Below are 12,986 nucleotides of genomic sequence, written 5' to 3' on the forward strand. Positions count from 1 at the left end.
TTTTCGACCACTCAAAACACAGCGCTCAAGTTAGATTAGGCGCAAGAAAAGCACAGCAAAACATGCGCACGATGTTCCCTACACACACAAGCAGACCCAAAAATAGCATATAACAAAATAGGCAAAATAAAAAAACGAAAATAATCAAAGTACTAGATAAATTACCCTAAGATAGAAACGATACTTTAACGAGAACATTACCCACGAGGCTTAGAAGCGCTATATACCACACTGCGTCTTCAGCTCTACGCCATGTGCACAGCTACTAGCCCCGCTTTGTCCCCTGCCTCACACACATCGTCTTCCAATGATCGTTTCTTACTTCGATGCACAACAACACAAAACTGTCGTCAAACAAGCTGAGCCTTAATATTTTACTCTACGAGGAGCTCGTACTTTCGATTGCGTATTCGTGGTAAGATGCGATGTAGGCAATGGGTGGACAAGAGGAGACAAAAACTCGAAACGCAAATGCCAGAACAGCGTTGATTACGAGACGATGATTAGCATAGCGATCAAGCGGAATGACGTGCCCTTGCATCCTGTGATGCTCGCTGGCCTAGCCTAATGGCAAAGACTTCCTGTCCTAGGTGACGTTATAGATTAAAGAATAAAAGAAAAGAAACTCGCACTTAAAAAGGTATGGGAAAGCCGTGCGAGAAATTGGCTCGCAGAGCCTTGGTTGTGGCGTGCTTACGCTGATCATTTGTTGCTACTTTTAACATCGAAAGACCGGTTTGGCAGACTGGTAAACATCAAGGCTACGATATTATGAATTCGCCACGGGCCTCGTTTATGTTGGAAGATTTGGTGCAAGTGCAATTTATTATTGCGCAAAATAAAGCATTCGTATTGTATTTACTATTCATGGATACGCTGTCTTTTTTTCTTTCTGGCTTTCTGGTTTTATTTACTTTTCTGCGTCCTGTCTCTTCATACGATTGAAATTTATGTCAGCGACATAAACATTAAAAGCTCCATAACGTGGGTCGGATTAGACGCTAAACTAGTAGGAGAACATAAATAATGCTTGATAGAAAACGGTAATCGTACACTTGTATAAGTACTTCCGCAATTTTCTAATTTCATTAGCAAACCGGAGACTAATATCTGGTTAACCTCCCTGACTTTTCTCTTCATCTCTCTCTCTCTCTCACTCACTCTTCTATTTTCATGCGTTCATGAATGGCAGCGACGAAGATCTCGATATATATATATATATATATATATATATATATATATATATATATATATATATATATATATATATATATATATCATAAGAAGCCAACAAACAAGGGCAGCAAGGAAACCATAGGGGAAATTACTTCTACGTACTAATTGAAGTAAAGAAATGGTAAATTAACAGCAATGAAAGTGGATGAAAAAGAAGCTGGCCGCAAGTGGGATACGAATCCACGTCTTCGCATTACGCGTTCAATGCTATTACCAATCGAGCTACCACGGCGCTGTTTTCCCATCCACTTTCTGGGCTATTTACGTCTTACTAATAGAACTAACCCTGGGAATGTTAGCCAGCGCCACCACTCACAAACACTGGTGGCGATTGAACCAAACGCTCTTCAATCTAACGCTCATCTCATCTAACACACACAAAAAAAAGATAAGCGAAAATGCAACCAGCAATTTTTATTCAGCTTCATACAATTGGTGGACAATATACTATTAACAATAATGGCATGTAAAGCCGAGAGTCTATGGGCAAAGAACGAAATATGGTTGTTTAAAGGAAAACAAAGTTTAAACATATTGCTGCTTTGACATGAAAAATCTACATACTTCTTGCTTCTTTTTTTTATATGGTACTTAGGAGATGTCGCTTTTTTTTAACATAAAGGTTAAAAAAATAATTAACTTAAGCACATTAAACTAAAAATCAACTGCAAATCATCCCACAAAGTCCAGTCACAGAAGTACACTAATTACACACTAAAACAAAGTTAACTCCAAATCGTACTTCTCGTTTTGACCTAATCTAAAACGAGTGTCAACAAATTAATGTGACGTCAAAAAGATAAGTAAGCGAGAAAGAAGGAAACTAAACATGCTCTGTAACTAAGAAATCGCGATTTGAAATGCCTCCCCTGCTGCGTTCCCACAGTTGGACGGATAGAGAGGACTATTCAGTTAACATCACTATACACAACGCTAAACACCTGTTTTTAGAGTAGTTAAGCGTCTTGCGTTCATGCAAAATTGTTTTGGTGTCCTTCCTACGACCACCGCATTCAGGTCATGCTGAGTAAGCTCAAACGAGAATTGATCTGCTGAAGTGGCGTCAAATTAATGTTTAATGGCATCCACCCGGAACAGGAATATATAATAACATATAACGTCAGGCGGCTTTGCAATGAAATCAATTGTATATATATATATATATATATATATATATATATATATATATATATATATATATATATATATATATATATATATATATATATATATATTCCCTTTCTCATTCCGTCAGTGTGTTGGCAGGGGTCACCGTGCCATATAGGGAAAAACGTATGCCGTCTACTTCTTTTTCGCCTTAACGGATTTAGTCTGTCGGTCTTGACATATCGTCCAGTCTTTTCTCAATAAATTTCGGTGGTAACTCCGTTAGACAGGGTGCCAGTAAGCTATCGCAGGAGACGAAAGATCTGATCAAGAAACGCCAATGTATGAAAGCGTCGAACCCTACAGCTAGAATAGAACTGGCAGAACTTTCCAAGTTAATCAACAAGTGTAGGGCAGCTGACATAAGGAAGTATAATATGAATAGAACAGAACATGCTCTCAGGAACGGAGGAAGCCTAAAAGCAGTGAAGAAGAAACTAGGAATAGGCAAGAATCAGATGCATGCGTTAAGAGACAAAGCCGGCAATATCATTACTAATATGGATGAGATCGTTCAAGTGGCTGAGGAGTTCTATATAGATTTATACAGTACCAGTGGCACCCACGACGACAATGGAAGAGAGAATAGTCTAGAGGAACTTGAAATCCCACAAATAACGCCGGAAGAATAAAAGAAAGCCTTGGGAGCTATGGAAAGAAGAAGGCGGCTGGGGAGGATCAGGTAACAGCAGATTGGTTGAAGTATGGTGGGCAGATTGTTCTAGAAAAACTGGCCACCCTGTATACGGAATGCCTCATGACTTCGAGCGTACCGGTATCTTGGAAGAACACTAACATAATACTAATCAATAGGAAAGGGAAAGCCAAAGCCTTCAAAAATTATAGACCGATCAGCTTTCTGTCTGTTGCCTACAAAGTATTTACTAAGGTAATTGCAAATAGAATCAAGAACACCTTAGACTTGCGTCAACCAAAGGGCCAGGCAGGATTCCGTAAAGGCTACTAAACAATACACCATATTCACAATATCAATCAGGTGATACAGAAATGTGCGGAATATAACCAACCCTTATATATAGCTTTCATTGATTACGAGAAAGCGTTTGATTCAGTCGAAACCTCAGCAGTCATGGAGGCATTGCGGAATCAGGGTGTAGACGAGTCGTATGTAAAAATACTGAGATATCTACAGCGGCTCCACAGCCACTGTAGTCCTCCATAAAAAATGCAACAAAATCCCAATAAAGAAAGGCGTCAGGCAGGGAGATACGATCTCTTCAGTGCTATTGACAGCGTGTTTACAGGAGGCATTCAGAGACCTGGATTGGGAAGAATTGGGGATAAGAGTTAATGGAGAATACCTTAGTCACTTGCGATTCGCTGATGATATTGACTTGCTTAGTAACTCATGGGACCAATTGCAATGCATGCTCACTGACCAGGATAGGCAAAGCAGAAGGGTGGATCAAAAAATTAATCTGCAGAAAACTAAAGTAATGTTTAACAGTCTCGGAAGAGAACAGCAATTTACGAAAGGTAGCGAGGCACTGTAAGTGGTATGGGAATACATCTACTTAGGTCAAGTAGTGGCCGCGGATCCGGATCATGAGACTGAAATAATCAGAAGAATAAGAATGGGCTGGGGTGCATTTGGCAGGCATTCTCAGATCATGAACAGCAGGTTGCCATAATCCCTCAAGAGAAAAGTGTATAACAGCTGTGTCTTACCAGTACTCACGTACGGGGCAGAAACATGGAGGCTTACGAAAAGGGTTGTAATTAAATTGAGGACGACGCAACGAGCTATGGAAAGAATGATAGGTGTTACGTTAAGGGATAAGAAAAGAGCAGATTGGGTGAGGGAACAAACGCGAGATAATGACATATTATTATTATTATTATTATTATTATTATTATTATTATTATTATTATTATTATTATTATTATTATTATTATTATTATTATTATTATTATTATTATTATTATTATTATTATTATTATTATTATTATTTGTTTTGGACACATATACCGAGTTTACAGGAAAGGGAAAGCGACGAGCAGACTGGCATCTGCCACCGGAAGGGGCACAACGCCTGCCTACTCTTCTGAAAGGATGTTACAGCAACACAGAAATGGAAGATAGCAAGGAAGGATGACGTCTTAGTTGAAGTCAAGAAAAAGAAATGGGGGTGGAAACCGATGGTCATTAAGGGTTACGGACTGGATTCCAAGGGAAGGGAAGTGTAGCAGGGGTAGGCAGGAAGTTAGGTGGGCGGATGAGATTAAGAAGTTTGGAGGGACAACATGGCCACAATTAGTACATGACCGGGGTAGTTGGAGAAGTATGGGAGAGGCCTTTGGGAGAGGACAGATGGCGCCAACCTTTCAAACTTTTTTCTCCATTTTTTCCTTCTAATGCACATAGCCTATAGCCTCAAAATAGTAAACCACTTCACTTTGCTGATGAGAACGGCTGCTGGCGAAACGCCTGATCAAGATGTCTTAATTTACCTGACCGAAATGAACGTTTGTTTTAGTATTGATGAACTTTCTTTCTTATTCTCCCTTGTGTTTTCTACATATAGAAACTGCTCGGCAGCGGGCAAGCTTGGTATAGGCCGCGTGCTGCAAGCCTCTTAACACTTTTTGCACCTCCATATTTGCGGTTATTGATTGTCGCGCCTTCGGCAGCAGTCACGTCCGGGCACAGGGGGCGGGAAAGCGTGCTCTAGTTGCAAGAAAGACTAACCATGCGGATGCGCTCGTGTCTAGGATAACGGTGGCGGCCGCGGCTTTGTACGAGGTGTGCTCGCAACGAAGGTGACTCGTAACCTAAAATAACATTCAATACGAAAGGCGAAGCTACACTCCTCCGATACGATTCGTTTCCAAAGAAGACCCGAATACCATATGTGCTTGACTTGGCAGTGACATTACGGTGGTCATGGTTGTTTTCACCAAAGCTAGCCCAGAAATTAAGGGAGGAGGCGGATAAGTAGATCAATAAATGCGAAACAGCAAGCAGCGCGCCAGTCTGAAAATTATTCTAAAATATCCGAATTTATTCTTTCTTTTCGCCCTTTTGCTCATACCTTGCTTAACTTCGCCAAGGCATCTTCTACTAAAACGTACTGCGTATTTAACGGCACACTTATTATCGCATGGTGCAGAGGTTTCAAACCTAGCATTTTTTTTCTCGCACACTGTCGAGTGTTATCCTAATATCTTGCGATGTTCACCGGAATCTATTGCTGTTTGAATACTCTGATGTACATAAATCTTCGAGGGACGAATTTCTTGACACTACTCCGGCGTCTGACAGCAACATGTAGCATTAAGCGCCTTGAAATTAAATTTCTGCTTAGGGATGTTTTATTCTCAGTGTTTTTATTCTCAATGCTAAGGTGAACTGTTCTTCCTTTATATATACAGAAGGAAGACCACATGGAGAACATTGTTTGCATGTTGTCAGCGTGGCTTGCAAGTTACCGGAGTGTTCATGCTGCACCATCTGAAAGTTGCGCTGACCGTCCGAAATCCCTTCCCGGGTTACCACTAATCAAAGTGGACGTCTCACGGAACGCGCTTGAGCCATAATACTATTGTGGTTACAACGATACGTAAGACGAATTTGTTTGCACCCAGGGTGACCGAAAGAGACCGAGATACGCCCGAATAACGTACCCTATAGTTGCCGTTTCGCGAGCGCAGAGCGGCGTCTGTGTTGGTTCACCTTCTACTTTTTGTGCTTGCAGGCGGCGAGGAGACCATATAAAGGAACGATTTGCAAACGCTGATTGATTGATTGATTGATTGATTGATTGATTGATTGATTGATTGATTGATTGATTGATTGATTGATTGATTGATTGATTGATTGATTGATTGATTGATTGATACTTGTACAAGGGCATTGCCAGATGTGGATGCGGGCAGCCGCCTAAAGGTTACCCCTCGTATATGCAGACGGGAAAATCCTGCTGATTTGGATAGAGTACTTCGTCGTCGTTTGATAGGCGTTTAGTACAGGCCTTAATTAACCTGCGGTATTGTATTTGTCAATGTGGGGAGGAAAGATGCCTCAACATTCCACGCCTTAGTGTCCTTTCTATAAGAATATTTAGAGCTTCCTTTTTTTTATGGAGGGACGTTCTGATGATATCAGAAAGGAATATTATTACGAATGACATCATTCGCGTCACAGTGACATCTTATTTTTTTTGTCCAGAAATGTTCTACACGTGACGTTAATATATCCCACGAACAATCGTGTACCAGCACTTTCAATGGTGAGTCATTATAAGCATGAAGAATTCAATATCTGCGAGAATTTAAAGCAGAATTAAATATCGAAAGAGCAAGTTCATGGAAAATTGTCCTTAGCTGCATTATAATTCACACAGAGCATTCATGCACACTGTGCACATCACCTTTCACAAATGCGTTGTTTGATTTATTCTGCGCTGTGTTTATGAGCGTAGTATATTGTATTTCTGGTGTCTTGTGCATTATTATCGCAGCTGATTCCCTTAAAACGTGGTATGAGATGCACATTCTTAATTTTCGGCCTCCTTCAGTAAGAAATAGTAATAAATTAGGAAGAGAAGAGAAAACACCAGGTGGAGTGGGAACAGAATACAAAAAAGTATTAAGGTAATCATGGGACTTGCTGGGTGCACTTTCTTGTTGAGACAGGCGCTATTTTAGCCGTATAAATCTTCAGGGCTTCAAAGCGAAATACCGTACGCTTCCAGTTTTATTCTTTTCATGTCAGCACCGTTGTCATCTAGCCAGTGCACTTTCAAATAACTGTTTCGACTGCTAAATTAGAAGCACGTTTCTTTGCGTACTGCATCGTAATTGTCTTATCTTTGACGACTAGTTTATAAGCAAAAAGTATAGATGCTGTGTCCATTTAGTTACGTAATTAATATTGCTTATACGCGCTTATGCAATTTAAAACAAACCTAGACAGCGACCTGATTAGCGGCGTCTATATAATCTCATTTCTTTTCCTATCATTGATAACCCGTGAAATAATCAGTAGCTAGTGACTCGCCCACGCTCAGAAAACAGCTTTTCTTCGCCGTCTACTAAAAGCCTTTTCTGCTGTTTCGCAACTATTTCATTTCACCGTACAGTTACGGAGAACTGAGTCTGCGGAAAGGAACGAAAACAAAAGAAGGGCAGTTTCAGAAGCACTATCTAGCGGATATATCCCATTCCTCGCCTAAGTCCAACGCTAAGCACGCTGGAAATGAGGTTCGCGAGGTCGCAGTAAATCTGGGGATGATCTTTCGCGAAATCCTATTTATTGAAGCCATAACGCACCAGAAAAGCCGGGCAGCGAAAGCGCCGACACGCGCGAAGCGAATTTCCCCCGACAGTTGGCGAGACTGGGAAGATGGACTTCGTATGAACTGGGTCGTCAGCAACGCAGGGACTTGGCCTAGCAGCAGGACAGGATGAACACAGGATAGCTCTGTCTCTCATCAGTACTTCCTCGTCAAGTCTGATTATCAGTGTTTGCGCACCTTTAGTTAGCACTATGGATTGAAGATGCAAGTATACAAAATTTTAAATGAAATTTTTGTGAGGATTCTTGCTCGGGTGGACGGACGGACCATACGACCGACCGACCAACCGACTGACCGACTGCGACTGGTTGACTTATTGACTAACTGACCCAGTATATTTGATTTCATTTGATTTTGCTCAATGGTAGTGAGAACCTGGGAAAAATGTAGAATTACCTAAACGATATGACAATGTAGTCAATAGTCTAGAAAACGCAGAGATTGGCCAATTATATATTTGGATTTCAACCTTCTATTTTAAAGTTGAGATTGCCCGGCTACGGCGACCGCATTTCTATGGGGGCGAAATGCGGAAACACCCGTGTACTTAGATTTAGGTGCACGTTAAAGAGCCCCAGGTGGTCGAAATTTCTGGAGTCCTCCACTAAGCCGTGCCTCATAATCAGGAGGTGCTTTTGGCACGTGAAACCCCATTATATATTTTTTTAAGTTGAAATTGCTGGACAGCTACCTGTGTTTTGTATCGGCTTGTTCTAGAGCTCAGAAAAGAAAACTCTAGGAATAGAAATACGTCTTTAAAAGCAGGCACTAATCCTATATGTTGGTGTTGCGCCAATTGCTTTGCGTATATCGTGAAGCAGGCACTCATCTAATAATTTAGAGTTCAATTGCAATGATTCTGGATCTAAACAATAATTTTGATGCCATCTCACGCAAGTTTCTTCGCTTTGTGATCAAATTCGTCCTTTCTTTTTTTTTTTTTTGTCATACCATGCACCCCGGTTTTGCTCCGAGCCTTGGGAGCAAATAAGAAGTATTGAAAAAACAAATCAGAACACCAAGGTACCGCTGTCGGAGCTGAGCGAATCTGATGATTTTTACGTAACAAAAGATGCAAGATTGGTGTCTCAGGCGCTCGCACTGCTCAATCAATACCACCAAGCTAGCTCTCTCCGGCACCCAGTGTGGGAATGCAGCTCCGCAGGCACGCCGGGTAGCATCGGCATCACCATTGTCATCGTCATTGTCATGCCCATGGCCCGCAGTGCTTTGCTGCTGAGAGAATGCAGGAAGAAATCGTCTGAGCTAGATACCGGCGACAGCAACAACGTTAGGAAGAAAGGAAGTAATGTCGATGCAGTACAGAAGAAGCACACAACCGTGCCGGGGAACACGGTGAAGGCTCGACCGAGTCAGGAGTGAATACACCGAGGCCCGAAGCTGTCCCCGGTAGCGAGCGAAAGAGAAGGAAGAGAACGGCCTAGGGTTAGGGTGAGTCCTTACAGAGGTTATGTGGCTTTTCCCCCCCGAGACACGGCGGCCGCAGCGTGGTACGTGTGTCGTCGAACAATAGAAGAAAAGGATAGAGCACAAAACTGAGTCAGAAGTAAAATGGCGGAGAAATAGATGCGGAAAAAGAAGCGAGTTAGGCAAAGCCCTTCGGATCATTGATACGCCTCGGTCGGATTCGGGATATCGAGGCGCCTCTAGACAGCCAGTGTCGTCTGCATCGGACCGCTTTGTTCAGCGCTATGCATCGATCACGAGTCGATGTCTCGCGCTCACTCGCGTGCGCACCGTCCTTGCTTGCTTGTCTGTTTGCGCATTTGTTTGCTTGTCTGTTTGTTTGTTTTATTTTACTATTTCGGGGTTGTGTGTATTGAATATATAGCGTGTGGGCGTCGTTGGTCGATTGTCTTTCTGTGCGCGGTTGTATGCTCCGGCGTGCCTCTGTCATGTCTGACAAAGCCGGGGGACACGAGACGGAAAAGAGGGGTTTTTTTTTTTCGCTTGCACGGTTCACAGTTTCACGTCTCTACCAAAGGCTCTTTTTTTTTCTTGCTTTCGTATGACGCCAGTGGTGCTATGTTCTACAAACTCGCTTGCAGGTTCCACAGTGAGCTAGCAAACCTTGCAGGTTAACATTTAGGCAGCCAGCCCGATACGCGGAATGTCCTACTGAACCGATTTTTGTCCACGTTGAACGAAAAATAGATTAGACCGCGTGAGAAGACACCGCATGAGGCGAGGTGGAACACACGCTGTCGTGAATTATGTCTCCACATCCTACGTGGATCAAATTTCGGGCATAGATACAGAAGGCCCATGCACGCAGTAATTGGCCGGTGGCATTATATATTCATTTTCTCGAATATTTCTGGCAAATATATGACTTTACACGCTGGATTGCCCAGCCTGACCGACTCGCAACAGGTAAAGGCTTTCAGAACACGAATCAGAGAAGAGCAAAAATTGCAGTGATTTCATTTTAGACATTGGTAATGTGCACGATTTTGTCGATGCCCCTGTCACGTCGGCCAGGCAATTTCTGCTGCACTAATTGTCCCATCATAGTCTCGCCTCAAACATGCTACTATCTCGTCCCGCGGGCACCACCGTTTATATTCGCCGAGCTGCAGGCCATATATGAGCCATTGACCCCCTTGTGATCAATACGACTACAAGAAACATCAAAACAAGTTATACACACAGATCGGGCCCGAGCAGTGAAACGCCTTCGCAACGTACTGAACAGACAGCCTTTTGCCGACAAAAGGCATCGCGAAATATCGATGCTCCCGTGCACAGTGCAAACTGTTCGGATGCAGCGTTCATCTTCACCAGGACACATTCTGGTAGACACAGCGAGTTACCAACCTCCAGTTATATATCCACTGCCACTCTTCACGCAACACCCACGATCACGTGACTATCAAACAAGGAAGTCCACCTCCTGCCCGGTCTTTCTCGCCGCGAGGAGGCTGCGTTAAGAAGGATATGTGCGGGTGCTCCATTGACGTCAACTGCAGCGTGTCTGTAGGCTCCAGATTGTAAGCCAGGCTTCGGCGCAACCTGCCGCTTTTGTTCTCAACGCCCTCACAGATCTGCCGCACCGGTTGCAATATTGTACCGGACTGCGCTAAGCAAGCGTCCATACCTGTCACCTGAAAAGCCGCCCACCTGACTATACCACCTGTGGATCTATGGCCTGCACCATACATACTAATGAGATTTTATCGGACACAACCAAACATGCAGGCATATATAACTTGCACGTACGAAGCGTTTTATGCCGCAAGGCAAACTTTTCAATAAAAACAAAATTTCATTTTATATTCCCACTCGCGTAAACAATTCGACAGCTAGGATTGGTTCAGAAAAGCGCCGCGTGAAATTACTGCCTGATAATAAAGCACTGCTCGTAATATAATGGGAAGCTATTTCGAGCCGCAATTGAGATCCAGATGAGGCGATGCCTGCGCGAACATTCACATCGCGCAGTGAATCGCGCGCGCACTTTGCGGGTGAATGCGAACCCTTTGATGAGGCTCACAAAAGGGGCTGCTTTTCAAGCGCGCGCCTGGCGCCGTGCTGACGAGCGAGTTGCGCATTGCGCATATAGGCGCCGGCTCGGCTCCACTTCCGCGTCTGATTGGTGCTCTGATTGATGTGGAACAAGACCGACGATTAGCACTGTGGTAGCGACACAAACGCGCTTTTTTTTTCCCTGTTTACTATACAGTTAATGCTTTGAACGGCGTTTCTTTATTTCTGTGCACGACTGAAGAATGCTCGAAAGGCTTCTGGCTAGTCGCGCGGACGCACGTGGGCAAATATTGATTCAGGTCTGCTCCATGAACGGCCTCAAGTCAGGATGGCATTCGTGCTGACATTGCAAACAGGAGTATCCAAATCCCACCGCAGGGTCGCAGGAACGGTCTTTTTCTATCACGCTGGATTGTTAAAAGAGCCATGTTCACCAGCGGACCCTTTGTTTTGTTTTTAATAATTACGGTATACTCCTCGTTATAACTTTCCACATTTGTCTTGCTGTTTTCTGTTACGTACGTTCGCTTGAATGCACTTTAGTTAAGTTGCATACGTTATGGATACCCCGCTGCATGTGTCTACGTATTACATTGTTTATGACTGTGCTGGATTTTTTCTACTGCGTTTGCCCATGTATTTGGAAGGAACCTCTGTTCTCTGCCCTCGCAAGGGAAGCAGAGGCCTTTAGACGTCCTAACTTGCTGGGTAAGTGTGCAATAATGACGGGAAGGAAGCGTAACGAATATCCGAAAGACGAAGACAGCGAGCACGCCTCGCTGTATTTTGCGTTCCAGGAGGATTTGTCCTGTGACGTTGATGATGTGACCGTAATTACATGAAATCTGTAAAGAAAACTCATTAGTTCTTCCTTTTCGAGTAGCTCGACGTTTAGCAGAAAAAGATGTTGCTTAGTTCGTACCTTCCTCTGAGCCCGGAACACCCACTTACAACCTGAGTGGAATAAATAGGTAAGGCATATCCGTGTTTCCTTATGTCATGGTTTCAAATGTGATCAGAGTAATAGAAAAGAACGGAAGAAAAGAAAAAAGAGCATACACACAGCTGACGTCGAAAACAGAAGCGCATTGGATGTTTTATGGAAAAAAAAATCAAGGTGCTGGGTGATATCAATGTCCGCTGTCACAAGTTACCGGATAGCGACCCTGTAACAAATTTTGTTAACCACAATGAGTTCATATGCGAGAGCGACCTTTCGACAAACCACCGACAAAGGGTTATGTAATACTAGAAGTTAGTCGCTCTGAAAATCGTGCCTTAGGAAGGTCACTTACTTAGCATGTGAAGCTCACGTATTTTCGGCAGGCCGTTCGATGTTTCTTCCCGAAGGCGCTGCAGAGCTGGAGGCGCTCGAAGCTCGCAATCGTGAGTGAAATTTGTGGTGATTCGACCGTGTGCACAACGTGCTCGCGGTAGCACACTTCTGACGCATGCCGTCCAGCACACTTAAGGGCACCAACTGCAGCCTCGACCCCCTCCCCCGCGCTATTCGATTTCTCCTCGTTTTCCCAGCGCGTCACTTTAGTACTATTCAAACCTTTAGAACGGTAGATATGTGGCCATAAATAAGCTGGTGGTTTTCAAGGAATTGTGAGGCCCTACAGCGCACAAACGTACCATGGCCCAAGTGCAGCGGCGTCACTTCGGCCTTACCGGTCTCCAGGGGAAAAAGAAAGCTACTGTGTACCTGGCCGCTTTTTCATTTAATGGTTTGCAACCTGCAATGATCGATGGCAA

The 12,986-nt window shown here is 43.5% G+C and overlaps 1 protein-coding gene across 1 annotated transcript in view; it reads right to left on the reverse strand.

Moving 5' to 3' along the window:
* LOC142571625 (zwei Ig domain protein zig-8-like) overlaps positions 1-12,986 on the reverse strand; it is a 262,564-nt gene that overhangs the window by 66,114 nt on the left and 183,464 nt on the right. The gene's annotated exons all lie outside the window — the stretch shown is intronic.

Source organism: Dermacentor variabilis, chromosome 2 (genome assembly GCF_050947875.1).
Source record: "Dermacentor variabilis isolate Ectoservices chromosome 2, ASM5094787v1, whole genome shotgun sequence".
Lineage (NCBI taxonomy): Eukaryota > Metazoa > Arthropoda > Arachnida > Ixodida > Ixodidae > Dermacentor > Dermacentor variabilis.